The sequence below is a fragment of the Natrix helvetica genome (genome assembly GCF_964273705.1).
Source record: "Natrix helvetica genome assembly, chromosome: 1".
NCBI classification, from domain to species: Eukaryota; Metazoa; Chordata; class Lepidosauria; order Squamata; family Natricidae; genus Natrix; species Natrix helvetica.
This window is the reverse complement of record NC_138548.1, coordinates 160,784,716-160,797,694: the sequence shown is the minus strand read 5'-3', so window position 1 is coordinate 160,797,694 and position 12,979 is coordinate 160,784,716. Positions and strand designations below refer to the sequence as shown.

General features: G+C 45.8%; 1 long non-coding RNA gene across 1 annotated transcript in view; it reads left to right on the top strand.

The window, feature by feature from the left end:
• The first annotated feature begins 2,173 nt into the window (after positions 1 to 2,173).
• LOC309382983 overlaps positions 2,174 to 12,979 on the top strand; it is a 45,045-nt gene continuing 34,239 nt past the window's right edge. Inside the window, exon 1 of the long non-coding RNA XR_014173741.1 lies at positions 2,174 to 2,495. This is a non-coding gene — a long non-coding RNA (uncharacterized lncRNA). The remainder of the gene's footprint in view (positions 2,496 to 12,979) is intronic.

The following is a 12,979-nucleotide window of genomic DNA, read 5'->3' as shown; positions in this document are numbered from 1 at the left end:
GAAATAGTGCAGAGAATGAAGATGATTAGAGGACTGGAGACTAAAATATATGATGAAGAGTGCAGGAACTGGGTATGTCTAGCCTAACAAAGAGAAGGACTAGAGGTGGTATCATAGCACCTGTGGCAACTTCCGAGGGGCTGCCACAGAAAAGAGGTTGACTTAGTCTCCAAAGTACCTGAGGGCAAAGAAGCTACAGATGGAAGCTTATCAAAGAGGGATCCAGCCTAGAATTCAGGAATTTCCTCACAGTGAGAGCAATCAGTGGAATGGCTTGCCCCAGAAGTTATGGGTGCTCCATCACTGGAGGTATTTAAGAAGAAATTGGACAGCCATTTGTCCAGAATAATAGGTTTTCTTGCATGAGCAAGGGGTTGGGTAGAAGACCTCCAATGTCCCTTGTTATTATGTACAGGTAATCCTCGACTTATCACAGTTCAGTTAATGACCGTTACAATGGCACTAGTGGTCGGTTTCCATTTATTTTACTACTGGTTTGCTCGTCCGCGTGCATGTGCAGAAGCATCTGGATGGGTGGGCAGAGCCTCCCACCGCTGCCACTACTGGTTGGCCTGATCTGGGGCGAACCGGCAGAAACCCACCTCTGAACGGCACTGAAAAAAGTTACTTGTGATCATTTTTCAGACTTACGACCATTGCAGCATTCCCATGGTCACATGATTTACATTTAGATGCTTGACAACTGATTCACATTTATGACTGTTGCAGTGTCCTGGGATCACGAGATCACCTTCTGCAAGCTTCTGACAAGCAAAGTCAACGGGGAAGCCAGATTCACTTAACAACGGTGTTACTAATTTAACAACTGCAGTAATTCCTGCAGTAACAAATTTGGCAAGAAAAGTTGTAAAATGGAACAAGATGCACTTAACACATTTCTCACTTAACTTAAATTTTGGGCTCAATTGTGGTCTAAATTGAGGACTACCTGTATTCCGATCCATATCTGAAGAACTCTTGTTAGGAAATTTTACCTGATATCTAACCATAAAAGTTTAAAAGGAGATAAAAGTTTAGGCCAGGGGGTGTCCAAACTTGGCAACTTTAAGACTTGTGGACTTCAACTCCCAGAATTCCCTAGCCAGCTCTTGAAGTCCACAAGTCTTAAAGTTGCCAAGTTTGGACACCCCTGGTTTAGGCCGTCTGCTTTTTTGTCAGTAGAGAAGTTGCTAAAACACAAGGTAATGTGAGAAGCATCAGGCCATAGGTCTCTCTCTCTCTCTGGCTTCATGGCAGTGGAAGAGTGGGCCATCTGATTTCATTGGGGGTGTTTTTGGAAGCCTCACAGATGTACTTTTCTGGAACTATGGTACAACTTCTAGGAAGTCCAGATTGTGAAATCTCTTTTATAACAGTGGCTTAAAACGAATGTAACCTATGCTGTTCTAACCAAATAATCAAATGAACCACATGATCTATATTAACACAACGAAGTGGGGGGGGGGGGACCCGAAAGGGGTGGATTTAGGATTCCAAGTGTCGGAAGCCCTGCATCTGGATTACAGTTAATGTTGTACATCGTACTTTAAGTGAAGATATTAGAGGAGCGCCGGCGCCACAGATTTTGGAATGAAGTCCCGCTGAGGTCCGCATGTGTAAAACGCTTCCTTCAGCCTCCAAGCGATTGCGATGGCCGGGGTGTGTGTTGCCTTGCTAATAATCAGGTTCCAATCGTACAACCCGCCTTCCTTTACTCAGTGGCTACTACTTCCATTGTCACAAGTCTGGGACCTTTTGCCTTAGCCGCATCTCAGCTCTTTTCTCAAGAGGAAAAAAACTCCCATTTCCAGTTTTCACAATTCTCCTGGATTACTTCAAGCAACAGATTCCCTCCGTCTCTTTCTCTCTCTCTCTCGGCGCCTCCTGTTCCCGGAGATGCTCACCGCCCGCCCCTCCCTTTGCCGAGGTCTCCCCTGCATACTTGCGTCCATCTCTCTCTGTCTCGGGCACGCATTTAGTATCCGCCCCGTAGAGCGGAGTCTGGAACGGGCGGGCGCAGCAAGCGCTCCACGCCAGCTTTCTCTAAGCAGAGCAACGCCCTTTCGGCAGCCGCCCTTCCCTCCGGCACGCCGCTCTACGCCTGCCCAAGGGTTGCTTTGGTCCCCAGAGCCCGGGCGGCGCCCGCTCTCCGTTCACGTGGGCAAGAAAGGAAAGGGCGCCGCCGCTCTTGCCACCGCCAAGGAGGCCGGGGCTGTTGTTTTCAAGTCTTGGAGAGCCCGGGGCTCTGGGTCTATCTCCCCCATCCCACCCCACCTTCCCAGCTGCAGCAGGTACTTGCTGGCAGGCTCACTTTTTCCAAGCTGGAGTTTCTCACCGCGCTGAGAAAAGTACCTGTGAGGGAGGAAAGGAAGGGAGGAAAGTAAGGTGGACCAAAAAAAAGAAAGAAAGAGGGAGAAAGAAAGAAAGACAAGCGGCGGGGAGGAGGCTTCCTTTGTAGCCGTGCTGAAAACTCCATCTTCGGGGCATGGGAGCAAGTAAGTGCCTTCCTCATCCTCTCCCTCTCCCTTCCCGGTTTCCCTTCCCCTACCCTTACTCTTGTCTTTTTGGCTGGGGGACAGAGAAAGCTGCTCCCGGGGCGATGCTGGAGGAAGAGGGAGAAGTCACCCTGGCGCCTTTCATCAACTCCAGCATTAGTAGAACATCCCCAGTGTAACAGTAACAGAATTGGAGGGGACCTTGGGGGTCATCTAGTCCAACCCCCTGCTCGCATAGGAGACCTATACTAGGGATTCGAACCGCCACGCTTGTCCCGGTTTTCTGTCTGCTTTTAAAAAAAAACCATAGCTCTTTTTCCACCAGAGACTGAGGAGCTCCTCTTCCCCACTTTTCTGAAGACGTCCTTGTTTTGTTTTCTCTATAGGAGGGCGAGAGGGGGGGAGGGAGGGAGGAAGCTTGGGAGGGGGGTATAGGTGGAGCTGCTCCCTTCTCTCACCCTTCCTGGGTTGGTTGCTAAGCGTGGATGAACATGTTTTTTGAGAGACCTCTGGTAGGGCAGATGGAGGGATGCCCCACCCTACCCCACCCCTTTCCTTTTAAAAGTTCCTGTCTTCTATTTACACCTCTGAAATTATCCACTGAGATGTTTACACTACTTCAATCATGTATAATCAGCAACATTTTGTTCCCCTTTACTCTCCCCCCCCACCTCTTTGCGTCAACAACCAACTTGAAGGAGACTTGTGGAGAGGCGGAAAGTTTTCCCGCTTTAATGATGGCTTCTTTCTTGTAGTTGATGATGTCTTCTTTCTTGTCCTTGATTATGTTTTCTTTCTTGTAGTTGATGATGTCTTCTTTCTTGTCGTTGATCCTGACAATGGTTGAGATTTTGGATCTGTCCTCTAAACAAATGGATAAACTATTTGCCAGGATAAGGAAACTACTTCAGGCAACAAATGTTGGGAGGGGATGTTCGGCGGGTCTTAATGGCGCCTTTTATTTTCTTGAATGGTGGACCAGGATGTGGCAGACAGAGAGTCTGCAAGAAGCTTCTTGTGCTGATAAGAAAAATAAGAGTGGCTGCCAGTTCTGAAGGCTTCTGTCCATAAGACTGGAGACAGGAACCATCTTGTCTTTTTTTGGCAGGAAAACCTCCTGGAGTGGCCCTATTAGTGGACCAATAATGCTGGACTGCATTGTGTTGGACAGATGAAAGTCTCATTTCACATAGCTCATTGTGTGTATTTTGTGTTTCAAGTGCAGTTTAGTCCTGAATTTGCATGTTGTATGACGAAATGCAGGTTCTGAGGGTTAGGATTTTTGAATGCAGGACTCTGAGCGTAGCAACCTATACAGATCATGGAACTGAAGCCTGCCTAAATAAGCTCCTGTCTAGATACCTTCTAGGTCAGTGGTTCTCAACCTGTGGGTGGGGACCCCTTTGGTGGTCGAATGACCCTTTCACAGGGGTCACCTAAGACCATCAGAAAACACATATTTTTGATGGTCTTAGGAACCGAGATACCAATTTTATGGTTGGGGGTCACCACAACAGGAGGAACTCTATTAAAGGGTCGCAGCATTGGGAAGGTTGAGAACCACTGCTCTAGGTGCATGGAAAAAGCAAGGCTGCTGTTATGTAGGAAGAATATCTATCTAGCAAAAGTGATTAGAATTCAGGTTATACTGGAATTCTTTCTATTCTCAACCAGAACTTTGAGATCTACAAGAACCTGCTGCAGAATACACATTTTTAATTTTGTTTTGAGTAGTGTTTTAAGACAGCAGAAGCCCTTCCACATGCAGATCGTTTGGTAGTTATCTCCTATGTCATTTCCACAACATAATTTAGAACCAGAAAGATGACTCATAACACAAAATGGCCAGGATCGGTAGGAAGGTATCTTTGGGAAGTAGGAAGAAAAATATAGCTTTAGCTGTATTGCTCTGTTTGGCGGCTTTCCAGAGGTATCTGGTTAATAATCGGACTGCTTGAATAGTTAGGCTTAGGTTAGAATTTAGTTGGAGCCACTTTTATCCAGGTTTTCCAACTTTTTTACATTAAGATGTATTAAAAATATTGCTTATTTGCCTGTATCTGTGTAAACCTCATGTTGTTGTTGTTCAGTTGCTAAGTCGTGCCCAACTCTTTGCGACACTGTGGGCCACAGCACAGTAGTCCCCATCCCTGTCCTCCATTGTCTCCTGAAGTCTGCCCAAACCCATGTCCCATTGTGTCAAGGATACTGTCTAACTATCTCGTTTTCTTCTCCTTTTCCCTTTAATCTTTCTCAACATCAGGGCCTTTTCCAGTGAGCCCTCTCTTCTCATTTGGTGGCCAGAGTATTTGAGGTTTAGCTTCAGTCAGGATTGATTTCCTTCAGGATTGACTTCTTGCAGTGTAAAGCTCATAGATTGTATAAATTATACTTTATGAAACTTTATGTCACAATAGAAGCCAGGCTGTACAACTCTGTCCATGCTGACAGGTCCTGTTGAGTTCAGATTGGAGATTAGAGCAACTCACTGGTACAAATTTTAAGCAGTATGAGTTCAGGATTGCTCATAACGTTTTCCCCCAATATAATTGTAACACAAATTGATAAGTCTCCAATGTGATTTTGCCTATTTTATTTTATTTATTTTATGTATTTTAGTTTCAGAACTTTTTAATGCTAGTAGTAAATAATAGTGATTTTTATAATACATACTTTAGGGTAGTATTGACCAGCAACTCTATTTGCTGGCATTTCTTTTTGGGATACTACAGACAAGAAGTCTCCTATTCAGGGGTGAAATCAACTTACTTTCACTACTGGTTCACAAATGTGAGAGCACAGGACCTTACGTGCATGCGCAGAGCATCAAAAAGGGGCATAATGACATCCAGGCGAGTGGGCAGAGCCTCCTGCCACTACTGCTACTGGTTCTCTTGAACCAGATAGAACCGGCTGAATAGTGCCATTGCTCCTATTGTTTTCCTTTGATATTCCTATGGGGGAAGGACTGTTGCTTTGAATTTCTAGGATAAGTTAAGTTATATCCATTCTGATTTGTGGTAAACTGATACTCAGAACAAAATCAATCCCCAATTTCTCTTGGCGCAAACTTGGAAGTGTCAGGGGAAGATTTCACCCTGAACTAAATGAGGTCTTAGATCGTGACGTTTCCAAACAGCATTATCTTTAAGGTGCGAAGAAAAGAAATAAAAATTCTGGAAAAACATATTCCAATGAAAAACAAGCTTTAATACAAAAATAAGAAATGGAAAATAAAACAAATCTATCTAATTGTTACATTTTAGCAGAAGCAATTCTGTCTCCCAGTTTCCTGGTAGACGGACAAAGATCAAAAGGAAAGAGAAGTCTCTGGAATGTGTGAAGAGCAGGCGCAGTACATCATTGTCAGATAAGATCTTATGACCTGCGCAGTAACTCTTTCAGTAACTATTCAGTTCAGTTCTTCAGTTCAGGCTAGCAAACAATTTAACGCAGTGACAGGAAGTTCTCCAGTTCTCTGATCCAACCTAACCCAAAGAAGTTCTCCATCAAGCCCACAAACTTTTAGGGAGGTTCTTCCAGTGTCTCTTTAGCCAGAGCCTAAAAAGGAAATTTTCTAATCAGCATTTGCTTAGGAATAGGAATTTTGCCCCATTCATCCAAGAGTTTAAAATAGACTTCTCTGGCCATCCTTGTGACTGTTAGCAAAAATAAATAAATAAACCCGCTACTGATTTCATTGAAACATTTATTGGTTTATTGATTGATTGTGTTTGTAGGCCACCCCAGATTGCTACCACTCTGGGAAGTTTATATAATACAACATTAAAAAAATTGGTTTTAAAAATCAATGGGAAAATCCAGGAAACAAAAATAAATCCTCCTCTAAAAGACAAAACATTGCCCAAGGGTCCATCACCCACTTTGATCCAGGGCTTGAGGACAGAGTCAGCTTTCAGGGGATCATTTAAACAGGGCGAGGATGAGGATTGTACATATCTTGTGAGTGATGCTGTTCCAGAGGGCAGGTGCCATGACAAAGAAGGGCCACTTCCTTGGTTCCACCAGAATATTTTTTTTAATGGAACCTAGACCACATTGTTTGGAGTGGATAAAACGATAGCCTTTCAACATCATTGGAAATCATGGCTTTAACTGTGTTAAACCAGGATTCAATTAAAAGAGGGGCTTTTAAGTAGTGTCACTAGAGGAGACAACTCATTCTGCCTGTCTCAGTGCGGAGTTTGCTATCTTTAAAAAAAGCATCACCTTCTCAGTGCTTCTTACCTGATCTAAATAGACATGTTGAAAGTTTCATGATGTTGAAGTTGGTTGTTCCTGTTAAGTTACAGTATTCTCCCACTGAGCATTAACAGCAGTTCTTCAATCTTTGGCACAGAGTAACAGGTTTAAGAGATGAATAAAATACTTGATACCATCTTTGAGACTTACTTGAGTTATCTGTGTTGTATTAACGCAGGAATACTAAATGCATATAAACCAAAAGAAAACATGCTTCTGCAATTCTGAGAGAAGATATGGTATGGAACGTCTAAAATAATCCTTTCCAGGAAGAGAAGAACTGAATTGTTATAGTCACAAGAGTTTAAAATCCCGTTTTAACATACAGCTGGACTAATGTTTTATTGCCCATGATACATTCCAGGTCATAGTATTCCAAAAAAATATCATGATGAACCATGCATCAGTTGGAGGACTTTTGACCTACCTAATATCATTATCATTTTTTTTAACTGTTGTGAGAAAAAGTAATATTTTTAGAAGATGTTTTCTGGACTTTTGTTCCTTTGTTGCCCACCACTGAGTTTCGCAGGCTAATTAATTACCACCATTTATTTCAACTGGCTCATTCTTCCTTTCCCACCATCCCTCCAGAAATAGGTTAAGATATTGATCAATGGTTGACCATTTCAGTTTGTAAAATTATATACCCATACTATAATCATGAGAACAATATTGCACCAATCAATTGTATCCACAGTGGCAAAATAGTTCACACAGATTTTAACAGTAATGCTGGGCAACAAAGACACAAGGACCATTTTCTACAATAGCCCTTGCAGTTATAGAAACTTTGAGCAATCACAATAACAGATCTAAATCCAAAATCAACCCAAACATCTCATCCCATATCATCATAATAAAGAAGCATTTCACCAACAGCAGGTGGTTCCTCCTTTAGAACAAGGATAAATTCAGACTATTTCTCTCCAATATGTTACAGATTTGTCATATTAATAATTAACAAGGAGGTTGACTCTATGCACAATACAAGCAATTGCTTTCAATTACTGTGAACATAAAAATGCTACTTTTGCTTTTCTCTTAATCATGAATAAATAAATTCACAGGGGCACTTTGCAAAGCATGTTGGCATGAACAAGCATTTCTCTTCAAAATATTGTTGCATTTCCTAGAAGGCTCAGGGTAATCTGCTTTAAATACTTTCCTAAGTTGTCTGCCTGAATTGAGAAGACTCCTACTTGGACTGTCAGCAAAACAGCTATGCACACATGTGCTTGTGAAACAACCTAGGAAAGTTGCTGTGCAGATGAATCTTCTAGAAACCATGGCTGCCTCAGTATTTGGGATCAATGATGGGGGGAAATGATGCTTCATAGCAGTGAACTATGTCCTTTGCATAGTGCTCCTTTTAATGCTTGCACAACCTTGCTCAAAAATACTTGGTTTATACAGGACAGCCTACTCTATTACTTTAAAATTGAGTAATAAATTGGAGCATCCCTTATACCAGTGATGGCGAACCTATGGCACGCGTGCCACAGGTGGCATGTGGAGCCATTTGTCAGGGCACGCGAGGCGCTGCTCTGTCAGCTGGCCAGCGCGCATGCACGCGCTGGCCAGTTGAGTTCACCTTTTTAAAAGCCATTTTTCGCCCTCCCCAGGCTCCAGAGGCTTTATAGGAGCCTGGGGAGGGCAAAAAGAACCTCCCCCGCCCTCCCAGAGGGCCTCCGGAGGCTTCAGGGACCATCCGGAGGCTTTCCTGAAGCCTTCGGAACGCTTAAAACCACCCTCCGAGCAAACCGGAAGTGACTTATACCTATAAAGCCTCTGGAGCCTGGGGAGGGCGAAAAAAGCATGTAAAAATGGGTGGGTCGCGTGTTGTGCACACATGCACACTGGGGGGTCACGCATTGCATTATGGGTGCGGCACGCCTGCACACGACCCCCCTGCGCTCCCCCCACTTGTGGCATGCGAGCCAAAAAAGGTTTGCCATCGCTGCCTTATACTAAACAAAAGTATGTGGAAAAAATGATAAAGGAAGCTTTGTTTCAGCTATTCCTATAACTATATGGTATACAAGGTGATAGCAGAAGCAGGTTAATAGAAGAATATGCTACGATAGAATGGTCCCTGCAAATCCCTTTTTTCTCTTAGGTCAACATTTCCAAAAGTTGGTTCTTTCTAGGTATCATGGGAATCCTACAATTTCCAGCCAGTTTAGGCACTAATTGAAGGAGAATTGCTCCATGTTTGATGCCATTCAGAAATACAGGCATTGAGAGGAGTCAATGACTTGATCTCTTGCCAATGCAGGCAGAGAGTTTGGAATTGCATGTTTGTTTTCTCAGAGATTATCTTGTTTAGGCAATCTGATTCCTTCCAGATGTAATCCAAAACACTTGTGGATCCCAGTTTAGATTGCATTCAAATAATAATAATATATATAAGACCCTGAAATACTTCATATGCTTTCCTTTGCCTGTAATGACAGATAAAACATGAAAACTGGCATTTTAAGAATTGAGAATTTGGACTAAATATGTTGCTAATTATTTGTATGTTAGATTTCAACGTTCAATTGGCATGCTATGCAATGGGGATGGAAAAATATGATTAAAGAAACTGCTTCCAACAGACCATCTTATTATGGGGGCTATTTCAAATTGACTTCAATAATAATTTTGATGCATAATTTGTTTGTTTCTTCATCTGATATTAGATCAGATATAGTTCTGGTTTTTTTTAAGTTTGTTGCTGTTAAATGTTTTAAGATATTCAAAGATTATTAGGTTGGAAAGCTAATTTCCTTATTTCCCAAAGTTTATTTCATTCTAAATAAAGCAATTCTTCATAGCAACAAGACACATTGCAATATTTGTCAGTCCGGCCAAATAACGAGACTTATTTTAAACTTCTGCGATTTTATCTCTACTGGAACTGCTCTGCTCTAGCCTGTAAGTAGCTCTAGGTAGTTTCCTTCCTAGCCACCAGAGAGTGTTACTTTGTATCCCTGGGATCGGAGAGAGCACTAGAGGTTGCGGCGGCCATTTCCGGCACCGCCAAACACGTGGCGCTGATTCCCGGGGCTTTTGGCGATCGGGAGGCTTGAGGCTCGGGATTTCCAGCCCCATGGCCTCCCATCGCTCCAATTCAATGGAGGACGACTTCGGCAGCTGGGATTCGAGCTGCAGCAAGTGCGGAGCGTGGATAAGAGCACAAAAAAGGTTTTTTGAATTGCAGGCGCGCTGCGGAGCAGCTCAGAGTGCGTGGCGCTACATCCAAAGAGCAATTTCCTCTGGAATTGCACACGGATTGCAACAGCAGGCCGTTCTTCCCTAGCACCAGATCAAGGTGGGAACCCTAGAGCCAGCTCATCCCAGGCTCGCCCCCCATCTGATCCAGTGAGCCGCCGTGCCTCTCCTTCCCTGATTAGTGAAGGCTCAGTAGCTGGGGACAGACCCCAGAGAGATTCTGACCTATCTGAGGATGAGGAGGATGACAAGCTGGAGCCTCCGGCATTTACTGGACTATTCCCCCCTAATATATTCCGATCTCTTCTACGCAAAGCGCGTGCCACTGCACAGGTAGGAGGGGGGGCATTTTGATTTGAGAGGGAGCAAAGGAGGGGGCTAAGGAGGGCACCTCAGAGGGGACTGCAGCAAACAAGCCTCAGGGCCCAGTCTTCTCTGAGCCGAAGGTGGTGAAGGAGGAGATCCCTGCTCCTCACCTCTTCCTGGAGGTGGAGAAAAAACAATGGGAGAAGCCCACTGCCTTCCCAAACCCTGGCAGCAATGACAGACGCTTCTATAATATTGAGCCAGGGATTTGTCCCAAGCATTATAGCTACTCATCGTGGACCCACCTGTGGTGGCCCTGGCATCTCCTGCATCTCTGGTGGCCAAGGACGTGGCACACAACCTTAAGGCAGATGACAGGAAGGCGGAGATGACCCTGAGGAAGACATTCAGAAGATCCAGGAACACATTCTCCTAGAAGATGTGCAACTGCATCAGGATTTAAACAAGTTAGTGGCAGTGGCACAGTTCTCAGCTGATGCCACACTAAACGCGACCAGGGCTATGGCGTCCATGACCTCCCATTGCCTCCTTTTGCTCCGGGGGTGGCAGGCGGACAGCAAGTCAAAGTGGCAGCTGGCGTCGGCCGACTACACAGGGGACTCCCTCTTCAGGGCCGCCCTGGAACTGCTCCTTATGTAGGACAAAAATAAGAAAAAAGTTGTATCCACCTCGACAAAGAAGGCGGAGCAAAGGTCTACCCCTTTCTACCGCAAGCCCTCGTATCAACCCCTGGAACTGGAAGCTCAACAGAGCAGGTACTCTTTCCCCAGGTCAGAGAGGCAACCTGAATGTAACTTCAATATGGACAGATCTCGCTTCCAGACACAGAGTAAGCGGCCCTTTCATTCAAGGGGGAGGTGGGTGCCCCTACCGCTGGGGCAAATAGGTCGAGCTCGACCCCACCCATTGGCAATTGCCTGGCTCTCTTTTCCGAGGCCTGGACGGAGATTTCCTCAGACGCGTGGGTGCTCAGCACAATCACTCATGGGCTTCGACTAGAATTCACCTCCATTCCCCCGAACTACTTCCGCACGTTCCCCCATCTCAAAATATAGACAAGCGCAGGCGGATGCGTCAGGCTATTAAACATCTGCTTGACATTGCCGCTATAGAGCCTGTCCCCTCAGACCAGGTAGGTGAGAGGTTCTACTCAAACTTGTTCCTAGTGCCAAAGGCTTCGGGGCTGGAGAGCGATTCTCGACCTGAAGCTCTTGAACCAATATCTAGTTTACTGCAAGTTCAAGATGGCAACTCTTAAGTCCATCCTGGCGGGCATATGGGTAGGGGACTTCATGGCATCCATAGACCTCATGGAGGGGTACCTCCATATCCCTATTCCCCCGCGCCATAGGCGTTTCCTCCGGTTTTCATATCTGGGGTGCCATTACCAATACATGGCCTTGTCTTTTGGGTTGTCCTCTGCACCCAGGACATTCACAAAGGTACTGGCAGTAGTGGCGGCATACCTCAGGGTTTTCCCCATTAGATTGAATTGCTACCTGGATGAGGTCCTCGTCCAGGGGGCATCCCCGTCTCAGACAAGGGTGGATCTTATGCAGGTCATAGACACCCTGCAACGGTTGGGGTTCTCTGTTAACTTCGAAAAATGTTCCCTCGTCCCGTCCACTATGTTACTCCATCTAGGGGCAGTTATAGATTCCCGTTCAGGGAAGGTTTTCCTCTCCCTGGACCACAGGTCCAGTTTGATTAAGATGGTTAAGCAGGTCCACAGGGACCGTTATGTTCCCATAGCCTTTCTCTCCAGCCTGTTGGGGAATCTCATATCCTGCATCGAGGTAGTACCATGGGCACGGTTGCATGCCAGGACTCTGCAGTAGCAACTCCTACCATTCCAGAGGGCCAACAACAGCAGCTTGCCGGTCAAGGTGGAGGCCACCCCTCAGGTACTGATCTCTCTCATGTGGTGGCTGTCCCCAGCCTTGCTCAAGGGGTACAGGTTCAGGGACCAGGAACACCTCGTCCTCACAATGGATGCCAGTCTCTTCGGCTGGGGGGGCGACCCTGGATCCCAGTTGGCGCAAGGTCGGTGGTCATGGCAGGAGGTCCAACACAATATCAACTGGTTGGAGCTCAAGGCGATCCATCTGGCGCTTTGGCACTTTCGGACCTCCATTAAGGGCCATCACATCCTAGTCGTCACTGACAATGTGGCAGCCAAGGCTCACATCAACTGACAGGGTGGTACACGGTCCAAGACACTGCACACCGAGGTGATGTCGCTGGGCAACTGTGCGAAGAAACACCTGCGGTCAATCCAGGGGGAGCACATCAAGGGGATCGATAACCATCAGGCAGACTGGCTGAGTCGAGAGACGGTGGACAATGGAGAGTATCCCTGGAGCTGTTCCAGAGCATCTGCCAGAGGTTCAGATGACCAATGGTGGACCTCTTCGCCACTCCGGCCAACTTCCAGCTCCCTCGGTTCTTCTCTCAGTTCCCAGCTCGGGGAATAGAAGGGGTCGACGCCCTTCGAATAAGATGGCCAAACAGGCTGCTGTATATGTTTCCTCCCCTCCCCCTCATTCCTGGGGTAGTTCAAAAGCTAGTCAGGGAAGTGGCAGAGCTGATCCTGGTGGAACCTCAGTGGCCGAGAAGGCCCTGGTTTGCGGATCTCAAGATCCTGTCGGTCTGGCCTCCATGTCGTATCCCGGAGGGGG